We start from the raw sequence: 13,419 nt of genomic DNA on the forward strand, positions 1-13,419 counted from the left end.
CTCTGATGGGAACTTCCTGCTGCTTACAACGTGTAAAAGACCAGTGCTCAAGGCTCAGCCCTTCCTCAGCTCTCCTCCTTCTCTCTGATGTAATCTTGCTCATCACCTGTAAATCCACCCAGTCAATACAACATTGTCTTGTACACAGGTCAAGACAGGTAGATGTTGTGAAACTGTGATTTACAAAGGAAAGAAAAGAGGCTGTTCCTATCCCCAAAGAGTTTATGATCTAGTCTGAAGTCAGAGCAAACACAAGGATAAAAAAAACAGGAGGGAATTTTCAAAGCAGAAGCAAGAGTCAGGGCTGACCAACTAGGCTGAGTCTGATACTGGGGAAAGTGGATTGAGATGGTGTTCCACACAAGAAACCAGTATTTACTGGGCATCCATCATAAGACCTCTTGATGACCTCACTTAATTCTCCTTACCGTTTTATGAGGCAGGACTTGTCATCTTGATTTGGAGGAATGACTGAGGAGGAAATTGAGGCTCAGAATTATTAGATGTCTTGCCCTATATCACAGGATTAATCAATAGTCTTCTAATTCTACACTCCTTTCATTAAACCATAGACCAGTGCTGGTTAGTTAGTGCTGGGAAATGTTGGGGAGGGAGGTCAAATAATACAGGTAATATTTTAAAATGAAATGCAAATTTATAAAAACATTGCAGCAATCTTACTCTAAGAGGACTACACTGCAACATTTTCCATCAGTCTTTTCCTGTACTTTCCAAGGAACAGACTTAGATGGATCAAAAGACATTGACCAAGGTCTTAGAATAGGAAAAGAGTTTGAAACTATAACTGTTGACATTTTTGTTAGTCTGTCTTGATGTCTATCCTTGACTTCCATGAGCTATATCATAGCTAGACTATTTCTGCAGAGCTTATAGTAATTTGAATCACCACACTAAATGCTGTTGTGAAATAAAGTGGATTTTTTATTTGTCTGAAGGAGACTGGCAGCATTTCTATTTAGTTTTACTGCTAATTAACCTTCAATTATTTGTATAGCACGTAAGATTAACACTGCTCACATATACGAGAAAAAGCAGGTCAATGAAATGTGCACTGAAATAAACTGGATTTTGATGAATTCCCTTGGAATGTGAGTTATCATTCTCTGAGAGAGCTGGGTGCTATAAAGTTTATATTCCTGAGTTGGGGATAACTATGTTTCATCTGAGTGGCAGAGATACAGCAACTTATTTCTGTCTCCACAGATATGTGACAATGAAGTTCATGCCATCACACACCACCAACCTATATGCAACCACAGCTCTTTTCTGCTGCCTTCTCAGCCTCTCCCATAGAACAGAGGGCATAAGAGAGAGAGTATTTGCTATAAGTTGTGTTTGCAGGCTGCCCACAAGGAAGATGGAGCTTTCACAATTGTTATTGATGCAGAAGATGATGTATATGTGAGGTTACTCTGAGCACTGAATTGGAGAAAGGCATAAAATGTGATGGAAGCAAGTTGGAAAATCTTGTAACTAAGTTTGTGGGCCTGAACTTATTTCAAATATAGGAGAAATCAGAGAGGCAGAGAATGTGTTCCCAGGAGCCTGCCCCTCCTTCCAAAGAGCCTTGAGAAAAGCAATAGAGGAAATTGAGCCAAGAGAGTACAGACTTAAATTCTCCACCTCACTGCTTCCCAGTATTAGCAAATATGAATAGGAGATACGACTGAAGCTAATCATAGGGCCTGTTTGTGTTTATAATTTTCCATTTCCCTGCACTCTTCCTCTTATGCATTCATTTATTCAGTAAGTGTTTATTGAGTGCCTACTATGTATCAGGCAGGCTACTGAGACTTTGGAGACTATGGCAAGGGAGCTCTGATACTGTCCCCACCCTAACGCAGCTTATAAATCAGTGGATGAGGCAGACGTTAAAGCAGTCAAAAGCCACTATGAAATTACTATCAAGAGTTCATGGTATTGTGGAGGTCTTTTCTATGTGTTGGGAACTGTTCTAAGAGCTGAGAAAATGGCAGTAAACAGGGTAAAATCCTGTCCTCTTTAATTTTAAGTCCTAGTACAGGAGACGACACAAGAGTGGACTCATTGGGAAAGACCTTGATGCCAGGAAAGACTGAAGGTAAAAGGAAAAGAGGGCAGTGGAGGATGAGACAAGACAAGAGTGGACTCCTTGGAAAAGACCTTGATGCTGGGAAAGATTGAAGGCAAAAGGAGAAGAGGGCAGTGGGGGATGAGATGGTTGGGACAGCATCACCGACTCAGTGGACATGAACTTGAGCAAACTCTGGGAGACAGTGAAGGACGGGGAAGCCTGGAGCCCTGCAGTCCATGGGATTGCAAAGAGTCGGACATGACTGAGCGACTGAATAACAACAGGAGACTACTGAACATAAAATGTAAAAATAAACATATAATGGAAGTTTAGTGTGATGACGTGTTAAGTGCCATAATATAAGCAAAGCAGAGGAAGAGGTCAGAGTGTGGCTTTAGGCAGATGGTGCTGAGGAGCCCCTCTGAAAGGATGACTCTTGAGCAGGGAAACAGAAGAGCTGACAAAGACTGCTACAGAGATCTGCAGGAAGATTGCTCCAGGTAGAGAGGCTGGAAGGACATTGGCTGCAAGTGGAAACAGACCGTAGGCAGGCAACAGTGGTGGGGAGGTGGTCAACAGGAGGCTCCTGCAGGAGCCCTGAGGGAAATGATGGTGCTTGGGCTGGATTGGTGGTGGTGGGGGAGGGGGGCAAGATGCTGTGGGTTTAGGAATTTCCTCTATCATAAAGGGATTCCACCTGGTTTGGGAGGTGAAGAAGCAACATTTGTGCTGCATAGACGTAGCTGTGCTGTGCTATGCTGAGTCGCTTCAGTCGTGTCCAACTCTGCAACACTAGAGATGGCAGCCCGCCAGGCTCCTCTGTCTGTGGGATTCTCCGGGCAAGAATACTGGAGTGGATTGCCATTTCCTCAAGTGAAGATAAAAGGACAGAATATTCCAGAACATAAATATGCATACCCTGTGAGGGAGAAAGTCAAGGTTGAGGCATTGAAAGAAGATCTTGCTGCCTAGGCAAAGATGAGAGGGGAGGGGAGGCTGGAAAGATGGGCAGAAAAGACCTCGTGGGACTCTGCAAGCCTCTTGCAGGACCTTGGTCTTTTTTCTAAGGGTTGTAGAATGGAAGGAATTTCAGCAGAAGCAGCCTCGTCAAATGTGTGTCTTGGAAAAGTTTCTAGTTGTAGGATGAAAGAAGCTCAGTTTTCTTACTGACATTCATCCCCTGATGGAGGTTCTCCTATACCCATTTTACAGACAAGAAAACTGAGTCTCAGAGAGCTGATGGCACTTGTTGGGGCCTACAACAAGACGGCTGACTCTGGGGTCCAGAGCTGCAGCCCTTTATACCCATTTGCCTTTACCCCCCCCTCCCCCACCCCTCCACAGCATCACCCCCAGCCTTGGTCCAAGTACTCAGTAGTGACAGTTATGGTTATTTCTGCCTGTTCCTTCTCAGACTGGGCATCACTATCTCCCTTTCTGTCTTTTCAAGGCTTTGACTTCTTTCTCTGTACTGGAAAATTCCAAGGATGCAGGTGTGGTCTTCATCTTCCTGCCCCAATTTGCATTTTGGAATGAAGTTTTTTTTTTTTTTCATGGAGTCCAGCAGGGGTAACATACTGTTACTAACATTCATTCATTCCTGCTAACATCATCTGTCTCGCTTTCCCTTCCTCTCTCCCTCAAACTTTTACTGGACTCTGTCTATGCACCGGGCATCAGGTTTACAGAAATAATTCTTGTCCAGGTTGGAGAAAAAGATATGAAAACCAGGTGACACAGATTAAATTGTTAATGGTGTGTGAATAAGTTGGCCAGGTATTTCTCTTGTCAGAGACCCAAGGGAAGGTAAGAGCTGTGGAGAGAGGCAGGATTGGGCCAAAAGAGGGAAAGGATGCAAGAAGAGCTTCCCAAAAAAGCTTGCAACCCTGTGGTCCAGTGGTTAAGAATCCTTGTTTCCTTGCAGAGGATGTGGGTTTGATCCCTAGTCAGGGAACTAAAATTCCGCATACTACACTGTAAGGCCAAAAAATAAAAGTAAATGAAATAAAAAGAAACTTGCAACCTGGCCAAAGTCTAATCCAATAGGAGATAGTGCATAGGAAAATCCTCTTAAAAAGTGTTCTTGGTCCTTCCGGTAACCCAGATTGTGATAATAAGGAAGATGTGGGCTGACGGAGGATGAAATTTTCAGCAGCTATGGAATAAGAGGCTCAGAAATGGGGGCCAGTGCACCTTGAGGCCATGTAGGGAGAGAGAGCCCGAGAACACCAGATGATGGTGGGGGAGATGGGGATGTGATGCCCTCAGTCTTTCCCGCGCCTGCCCCACCAAGCACAAAGGTCAATTGCTTCTACAGGCAAGGAAGGCTCCTTGGGTGTTATTGTTTCTGGTGGCCATGGGTTGTGTTTATTTATTTACTGATTTATTTTGCCAGTCAAACTCCAGTTTATTGACAGGACTCAGCCAGCCTCTGGTCTCTTCCACCCCGACTGACCGCAACACAGAGAAATAATTAGTTGCTGAGGTGTGGGAAACAGACGTCCAACTGACATCTTCCCTTCACCAGAGTCAAATTCAGCGGTTTCCCTGACTGCTGAAAATTACCAGCTTCATGCTGCCTTCCTCTCCCCGCTGCCTCCCTGGTGGGGCTTTCCTTGCTCATTAAGAGCAGAGCCAACCCCTCGGCCTGACCTTGGCTTATAAGGTGCCCTCCCCACCCTTTTCAGCCTTTTCACCTTATGTATTCCTTTCTGATGGGTGTAGGAGGGGAGAGTGAGGCTTGGGTATGTTCTGATTCCTCCCCACTAAGAAAGGCTGGCCTCTCACTGTTACTCAAAGACCTAGGGCTCTGAGACTACAAGGGCAGGGGTAGGCTCTTAATTGCTTCCTATCGGTGTAGTGACCTTTGTCTCCTTGGGGGTATCCTGAGGCTTTTTTGCACATGCAGTCAAAGCATGCACTTTCAAAAGCCAAGCTTCATTCTGGTTACTTCTGTGTTGCGAAATGGAAAAGGCAGGGTTCTAGAAAAGGCAGGGTGGGATACTGAGGGATAAGTAGGGGAATGACTGGGGCTGGGGAGGTGGTGGTGGTGAAAACTTCAGAACACAGAGATGTGCTAGGCTTGAACTTTAGAGACGTTGTCAGTTGGGGCTGACATAGGGGATTAATAACAGGGTTGGCAGGACATTTGTTTATTCATTCACTCTACTAAGATTGGGCTTCCCTGGTGGCTCAAATGGTAAAGAATCTGTCTGCAATACAGGAGACCCGATTTCGATCCTTGGATTGGGAAGATCCCTTGGAGAAGGCATGGCAACTCACTCCAGCATTTTTGCCTGGATAATTCCACGGACAGAGGAGCCTGATGGGCGATAGTCCATAGGGTTGCAAAGTGTTGGACACGACTGAGCATGCATATATGTATACTAATGTTTGTGGAGCTCTTTCATGTGCCAGACATGGATCTAGGTCCTGGGGACACTGGAATGAGCTGCATGTGGTCCCTACAGCTAGCTGACTGGGAAGCTTGGGGGAGCCATACTAAGGAAGCTGACCTTTATTATGAAGGCACCAGGGAGCTTCTGAACAGTTTTAAGTAGGGGAGTGATGTGATCCAATTTGCATTTTAGAAAGATCACTCTGGAGGCCGGGAGGAGGAGACATTGGGAGTGGGATACCAGAGGACACAAGAGACTTCTTTAGAAAGCGCTGGTAATAGTCTGGTTGAGAGAGGAATAGGGTCCAGCAGGGCTGAGGCATGAGGTATGCAGAGGGCACACGAGGTATGCAGAGGGCACACGAGGTCTGTTCTGAAGCCACAGTCAGTAGGACTTAAAGGCTGGGGATAAAACACGTTTAAGACCCTTGTCTTAAGAGAAAGTTCAAGGATCTATGTCAGGTCCTGCAACCTGTTAGAGTTGGCAGATCAAGATACGACTTCGCTCCTTGACTTTCCTCTGAGGATTCTCTTCACCACTTAGAAGAGGTTTGTCTCTCCTTGCAGAAGAAGACTTGGAGATTGCCTCATGGTACCTAAAACTCACAGAAACTCAGGACTGGAAGGTGGTCTTAAGGGTGGTCTCCTGCAACAGTATACATAATTCCAACCCCATCTGCAGTCTTCTCACTTACCACCTGCTTGGCTGCCCACTCTATCCTTCGAGAGCTTCTTTCTAAAACTACACCCAAATCAGTCTCCAAACAGATTCTGCCCAAATACTGTTAGTTCCAGTTTGGAGGTCACAAAAAGCAAGTAAAACACAACACACAGCAGATTGGAAAGCTCCTAATGGACAGTGAGCTCTCCTCCCAGAACCAGATCTACTTGGGAGAAGAATATGAGTGCAACCATGTGTTAACCATCAAATAACAGATGTTGGGAGGGTGGATGGGTCACTTTCTAACAGCAGTCACTTGACTGAGCCACCCTTATTGCTGGGTGTGGGCACTTGTCATCTGGGGAGTGAAGGAAACACTTTAATGAAACATTGCACACTCTAAACCCCTGGATTTCTGGATTCCACACCCAGTATCTCCCATCCTTTGCTCTCTGTGATGGACAAAACAATCCACCAGGATTTTGGTTGTTCCTGTGAACTGCTCCCTCCTATTGGCGGGTGAGGGGTGAGCCCATGATATCTGAGAGCTGCAGTGCTGTTCTCTGCATTAAAATTCTGCAACCAATCTAATTATCTGATTTGTTGGCTCAGATACAAGCAGCAGGTAGGCTCCAATTCTAACTTTTAATTGGCTGTACAGTAGTGTGAGATCATGACCTCCTACTAAACTCTCCCCATTAAGCTTTCATGTTTACATAGCACCATAAATTCAGCTCATCAGTCTTCCAGAAACTTCTCCAATTTCTGCCCCTTTCTCTGGAGCCAATTATTTTCCTGTTTGTCTTGCAGGTCTATTTGAAGGCTGACTTCCTGAACTACAAGCACAGAGCCTGAGTCTGCTCTTCTCTCTTCCTCTTGCCCAACCTGGAGATGCTCCCAGTCTCCCCTGCGCCCCATCAATTTACTGCTGGAATCATTCCCCTGCTTTCCTCCTCTTCAAGCATCTCTCGGTCAATGAACCTTTCTCCTCCTACGACTCTCATTGCTTGGACCTTCCCTCAGCTGGGCAATGATGTATTTCAACCTTATTCAAAGGACCTTGTGTCCTACTTCCTCCTAAAGTAACCCAAACTTATTTTTTTAAAAATAATGTTAAAAAATTATTTATTTATGTGGCTGTGTCAGGCCCTAGTTTCAGCATGGTGGATCTTTCACTGTGATGCATGGACTCTCTAGTTGTGGTGCCTGGTCTTAACCACTGGACCACCAGGGAAGTCCCACCCAAACTTATTAATACAAGTTTTGCAGCAGAAATAAATAAAGCTGTAAAAACTCAGGAAAAAATATTAATGAAACTAACATGTCCCCAAGCCAGGGATCAGGAAACAGGGAAAATATGCCTAGAAAAAAATATAAAAAAAGAAAATTTAAGGCTTAATATAATAATTATAAATAATTATAATAAATAAATAAATAATATAGTCTCCATCTTGTGTGGAGGAGGAGACTATAGTTTCATAATAGATATCAAGACATTGAATGTTCTTAGAAATGAAAAAAATACTAGAATTGACTCTGGATGACAAAAATGTGAGATACAGGATAAGTTGGAAAATTAAACCAAAAAATAGAATGATGAAATAAATAATTGTAATACATGAAAAAAAATAGGGCTAACTGTATAGGAAGAGCCACTCTATAGATGATAGTAATTAAGAAAGTTTAATAAATAAGGAAACAGTAAATAAAGACATAATAGTAGAAAGTTTCCCAGAGTGTTTCAGTAAGGAATTAGCCTGTACAGAGCCCCTTTGAGGATTAATTACCAGAAAAGATGATCAGAAAATATCATTGTAAAGCTTCAAAGACAACAGATATATCAAGTACAGAAAAAGGAGAGAAACAGAATAGAAAGTCTCTGGGAACTTGCAACCTTAACGATAGAAGACAAGGCAATTAGGAAGGCATCAGTTCAGTTCAGTTGCTCAGTCGTGTCCGACTCTTTGCCACCCCATGGACTGCAGCACTCCAGGACTCCCTGTCCATCACAAACTCCCGGAGGTTACTCAAACTCATGTCCCTTGACTCGGTGAGGCCATCCAAACATCCAAACATCTCATCTTCTTCTGTCCCCTTCTCCTCCCACCTGCAATCTTTCCCAGCATCAGGGTCTTTTCAAATGAGTCAGCTCTTCGCATCAGGTGGCCAAAGTATTGGAGTTCCAGCTTCAGCATCAGTCCTTCCAATGAACACCCAGGACTGATCTCCTTTAGGATGGACTGTTTGGATCTCCTTGCAGTCCAAGTGACTCTCAAGAGTCTTCTCCAACACCACAGTTCAAAAGCATCAATCCTTTGGCACTCAGCTTTCCTTATAGTCCAACTCTCACATCCATACATGACTACTGGAAAAACCATAGCCTTGACTAGACAGACCTTTGTTGGCAAAGTAATGTCTCTGCTTTTTAATATGCTGTCTAGTTTGGTCATAACTTTCCTTCCAAGGAGTAAGTGTCTTTTAATTTCATGGCTGCAATCACCATCTGCAGTGATTTTGGACCCCAAAATATAAAGTCTGCCACTGTTTCATTGTTTCCCCATCTATTTCCCATGAAGTGATGGATGGGACCAGATGCCATGATCTTACTTTTCTAGATGTTGAGCTTTAAGCCAACTTTTTCACTCTCTTCTTTCACTTTCATCAAGAGGCTTTTTAGTTCCTCTTCACTTTCTGCCATAGGGGTGGTGTCATCTGCATACATCTGAGGTTATTGATATTTCTCCTGGCAATCTTGATTCTAGCTTGTGCGTCTTCCAGCCCAGTGTACTCTGCATATTAGTTAAATAAGCAGGATGACAATATACAGCCTTGACATATTCCTTTTCCTATTTGGAACCAGTCTGTTCCATGTCCAGTTCTAACTGTTGCTTCCTGACCTGCATACAGGTTTCTCAAGAGGCAGGTCAGGTGCCCTTGTATTCCCATCTCTTTCAGAATTTTCCAGAGTTTATTGTGATCCACACAGTCAAAGGCTTTGGCATAGTCAATAAAGCAGAAATAGATGTTTTTCTGGAACTCTCTTGCTTTTTCGATGATCCAGCGCATGTTGGCAATTTGATCTCCAGTTCCTCTGCCTTTTCTAAAATCAGCTTGATCATCTGGAAGCTCATGGTTCATATATTCCTGAGGCCTGCCTTGGAGAATGTTAAGCGCTACTTTACTAGTGTGTGAGATGAGTGTAATTGTTGGGTAGTTTGAGCATTCTTTGGCATTGCCTTTCTTAGGGATTGGAATGAAAACTGACCTTTTCCAGTCCTGTGGCCACTGCTGAGTTTTTCAAATTTGCTGGCATATTGAGTGCAGCACTTTCACAGCATCATCTTTCAGGATTTGAAATAGCTCAACTGGAATTCCATCTCCACCACTAGCTTTGTTTGTAGTGATGCTTTCTAAGGTCCACTTGACTTCACATTCTAGGATGTCTGGCTCTAGGTGAGTGATCACACCATCGTGATTATCTGGGTCAAAGATCTTTTTTGTACAGTTCTTCTGTGTATTCTTGCCACCTCTTCTTAATATCTTCTGCTTTTGTTAGGTCCTTTATTGAGCCCATCTTTGCATGAAATGTTCCTTGGTATCTCTGACTTTCTTGAAGAGATATCTAGTATTTCCCGTTCTATTGTTTTCCTCTATTTCTTTGCACTGATCATTAAGGAAGTCTTTCTTATCTCTCCTAGCTATTCTTTGGAACTCTGCAATCAAATGGGTATATCTTTCCTTTTCTCCTTTGCTTTTCACTTCTCTTCTTTTCACAGCTATTTGTAAGGCCTCCTCAGACAGCCATTTTGCTTTTTTGCATTTCTTTTTCTTGGAGGTGGTCTTGATCCCTGTCTCCTGTACAATGTCATGAACCTCCATTCATAGCTCATCAGGAACTCTGTCTATCAGATCTAGTCCCTTAAATCTATTTCTCACTTCCAATGTATAATCATAAGAGATTTGATTAAGGTTGTACCTGAGTGGTCTAGTGATTTCCCCAACTTTCTTCAATTTAAGTCTGAATTTGGCTCCTTATCATGTGGTTCATGATCTGAGCCACAGTCAGCTCCTGGTCTTGTTTTTGCTGACTGATAGAGCTTCTCCACCTTTGGCTACAAAGAGTATAATCAATCTGATTTCAGTGTTGACCATCTGGTGATGTCCATGTGTAGAGTCTTCTCTTGTGTTGTTGGAAGAGGGTGTTTGCTATGACCAGTGTGTTCTCTTGGCAAAACTTTACTAGCCTTTGACCTGCTTCATTCTGTACTCCAAGGCCAAATTTGCCTGTTACTCCAGGTATTTCTTGACTTCCTACTTTTGCATTCCAGTCCCCTATAGTGAAAAGGACATCTTTTTTGGGTGTTAGTTCTAAAAGGTCTTGTAGGTCTTCATAAAACCATTCAACTTCAGCTTCTTCAGCATTGCTGATCAGGGCATAGACTTGGATTACCATGATATTGAATGGTTTGCCTTGGAAATGAACAAAGATCATTCTGTCATCTTTGAGATTGGATCCAAGTACTGCATTTCGGATTTTTTGTTGACTATGAGAGCTACTCCATTTCTTCCAAGGGAATTCTGCCCACAGTAGTAGATATAATGGTCATCTGAGTTAAATTCACCCATTCCAGTCCATTTTAATTCACTGATTCCTAGAATGTCGATGTGCACTCTTGCCATCTCCTGTTTGACTGCTTCCAATTTGCCTTGATTCATGGACCTGACATTCCAGGTTCCTGTGCAATATTGTTCTTACAGCATCGGACCTTGCGTCCATCACCAGTCACATCCACAGCTGGGTGTGGTTTTTGCTTTGGCGCCATCCCTTCATTCTTTCTGGAGTTATTTTTCCACTGACCTCTAGTAGCATATTGGGCATCTACCGATCTGGGGAGTTCTTCTTTCAGTATCATCTCTTTTTGTCTTTTCCTACTGTTCATGGGGTTCTCAAAGCAAGAATACTGAAGTGGTATGCCATTCCCTTCTCCAGTGGACCACATTTTGTCAGAACTCTCCACCATGACCTTGTCTTGGGTGGCCCTACATGGCATGGCTCATAGTTTCATTGAGTTAGACAAGGCTGTGGTCCATGAGATTAGATTGGTTAGTTATCTGTGATTGTGGTTTTCAGTCTGTCTGCCCTCTGAAGGAGAAAGATAAGAGGCTTATGGAAGCTTCCTGATGGGAGAGACTGACTGAGGGGGAAACCTGGTCTTGTTCTGATGGGTGGGGCTGTGCTCAGTAAATCTTTAATCCAATTTTTCTTTGATGGGTGTGTCCAAGGTCAAGAGCAAGGTCAGAGAAACCCTACTAAGACGTAGGCGCTGGAGCAGCTGTGAGGAGATACCCCACGTCCAAGCGCAAAGGAGAAGCCCCAGCAATGGTGAAGGTGAAGTTGTTCAGTCGTGTCCTACTCTTTGCGACCCCATGGACTGTAGCCCACCAGGCTTCTCAGTCCATGGTATTTTCCAGGCAAGAGTACTGGAGTGGGTTGCGATTGCCTTCTCCAGGGGATCTTCCCGACCCAGGGACCGAACCCGGGTCTTCCGCGTTGCGGACAGACGCTTTACCTTCTGAGCCACCAAGGAAGCAAAATGGTAGGAGGGGCGAATTCGCCTTTAGAATCAAACCCCATTCCCGCCAGAGATGCTCAGAGGGCTCAAACAAACTTTGTGTGCACCAGGACCCAGGGACCTCACAGAGACAGAGACAGGACTGTGTTTCAGCATCTCCTGTGGAAGTACGGGTCAGCAGTGGACTGCTGCAAGGACAGGGGCTCTGGGTGCAGCAGACCTGGGTATGGCATAAGCCCTCTTGGAGGAGGTCATCATTAACTCCACTATAGAGCTGGCAGAACTTGCACAGGCCTGGGAAATAGACTCTTGGAGGACATAAACAGAACCTTGTGCATCAGTCAGGAGAAAGGAGCAGTGACCCCACAAGAGACTTACCCAGACTTGCCTGTGAGTGTCCAGAAGTCTCCAGCAGAGGCGTGGGTCAGTGGTGGCCTGCTGCTGGGTTGGGGGCATTGAGTGTAGCAGTATATGCATGAGATCTTTTGAAGGAGGTCACCATTATCTTCATTACCTCCACCATAGTTTGGCCCCAGGTAAATAGCAGGGAGGGAACACAGCTCCACCCATCAATAGAAAATAGGAAGGCAATAAAAAAATCAAGAGAGTTCCAGAAAAACATCTATTTCTGCTTTATTGACTATGCCAAAGCCTTTGACTGTGTGGATCACAATAAACTGTGGAAAATTCTGAAAGAGATGGGAATACCAGACTGCCTGACCTGCCTCTTGAGAAACCTGTGTGCAGGTCAGGAAGCAACAGTTAGGACTGGACATGGAACAACAGACTGGTTCCAAATAGGAAAAGGAGTATATAATATAAAAGGAGTATATATATACAAGGCTGTATGTTGTCACCCTGCTTATTTAACTTATATGCAGAGTACATCATGAGAAACGCTGGGCTGGAAGACGCACAAGCTGGAATCAAGATTGCTGGAAGAAATATCAATAACCTCAGATATGCAGATGACACCACCCTTATGGCAGAAAGTGAAGAGGAACTAAAAAGCCTCGTGATGAAAGTGAAAGAGGAGAGTGAAAAAGTTGGCTTAAAGCTCAACATTCAGAAAAGTAAGATCATGGCATCTGGTCCCATCACCTCATGGGAAATAGATGGGGAAACAGTGGAAGTAGTGTCAGACTTTATTTTTTGGGCTCCAAAATCACTGCAGATGGTGATTGCAGCCATGAAATTAAAAGACGCTTACTCCTTGGAAGGAAAGATATGACCAACCTAGATAGCATATTAAAAAGCAGAGACATTACTTTGCCAACAAAGGTCGTTCTAGTCAAGGCTATGGTTTTTCCAGGAGTCATGTATGGATGTGAGAGTTGGACTGTGAAGAAAGCCGAGCGCTGAGAAATTGATGCTTTTGAACTGTGGTGTTGGAGAAGACTCTTGAGAGTCCCTTGGACTGCAAGGAGATGCAACCAGTCCATCCTAAAGAAGATCAGTCCTGGGTGTTCATTGAAAGGACTGATGCTGAAGCTGAAACTCCAATACTTTGGCCACCTCATGCGAAGAGTTGACTCATTGGAGAATACCCTGATGCTGGGAGGGATTGGGGGCATGAGGAGAAGGGGACGACAGAGGCTGAGATGGCTGGATGGCATCACTGACTCGATGGACATGAGTTTGAGTAAACTCTGAGAGTTGGTGATGGACAGGGAGGCCTGGTGTGCTGTGATTCATGGGGTAGCAAAGTCGGATA

At 44.2% G+C, this 13,419-nt stretch overlaps 1 non-coding gene across 1 annotated transcript; it reads right to left on the reverse strand.

Annotated features, from left to right (window-relative positions):
* Positions 1 to 944: 944 nt before the first annotated feature.
* Positions 945 to 1,073, reverse strand: LOC139037589 (small nucleolar RNA SNORA19). The gene has a single exon (XR_011490471.1). It is a non-coding gene; the product is annotated as a small nucleolar RNA SNORA19 (small nucleolar RNA).
* Between the last annotated feature and the right edge of the window lie 12,346 nt (positions 1,074 to 13,419).

This window comes from Odocoileus virginianus, chromosome 11, assembly GCF_023699985.2.
Source record: "Odocoileus virginianus isolate 20LAN1187 ecotype Illinois chromosome 11, Ovbor_1.2, whole genome shotgun sequence".
Classification (NCBI taxonomy): domain Eukaryota; kingdom Metazoa; phylum Chordata; class Mammalia; order Artiodactyla; family Cervidae; genus Odocoileus; species Odocoileus virginianus.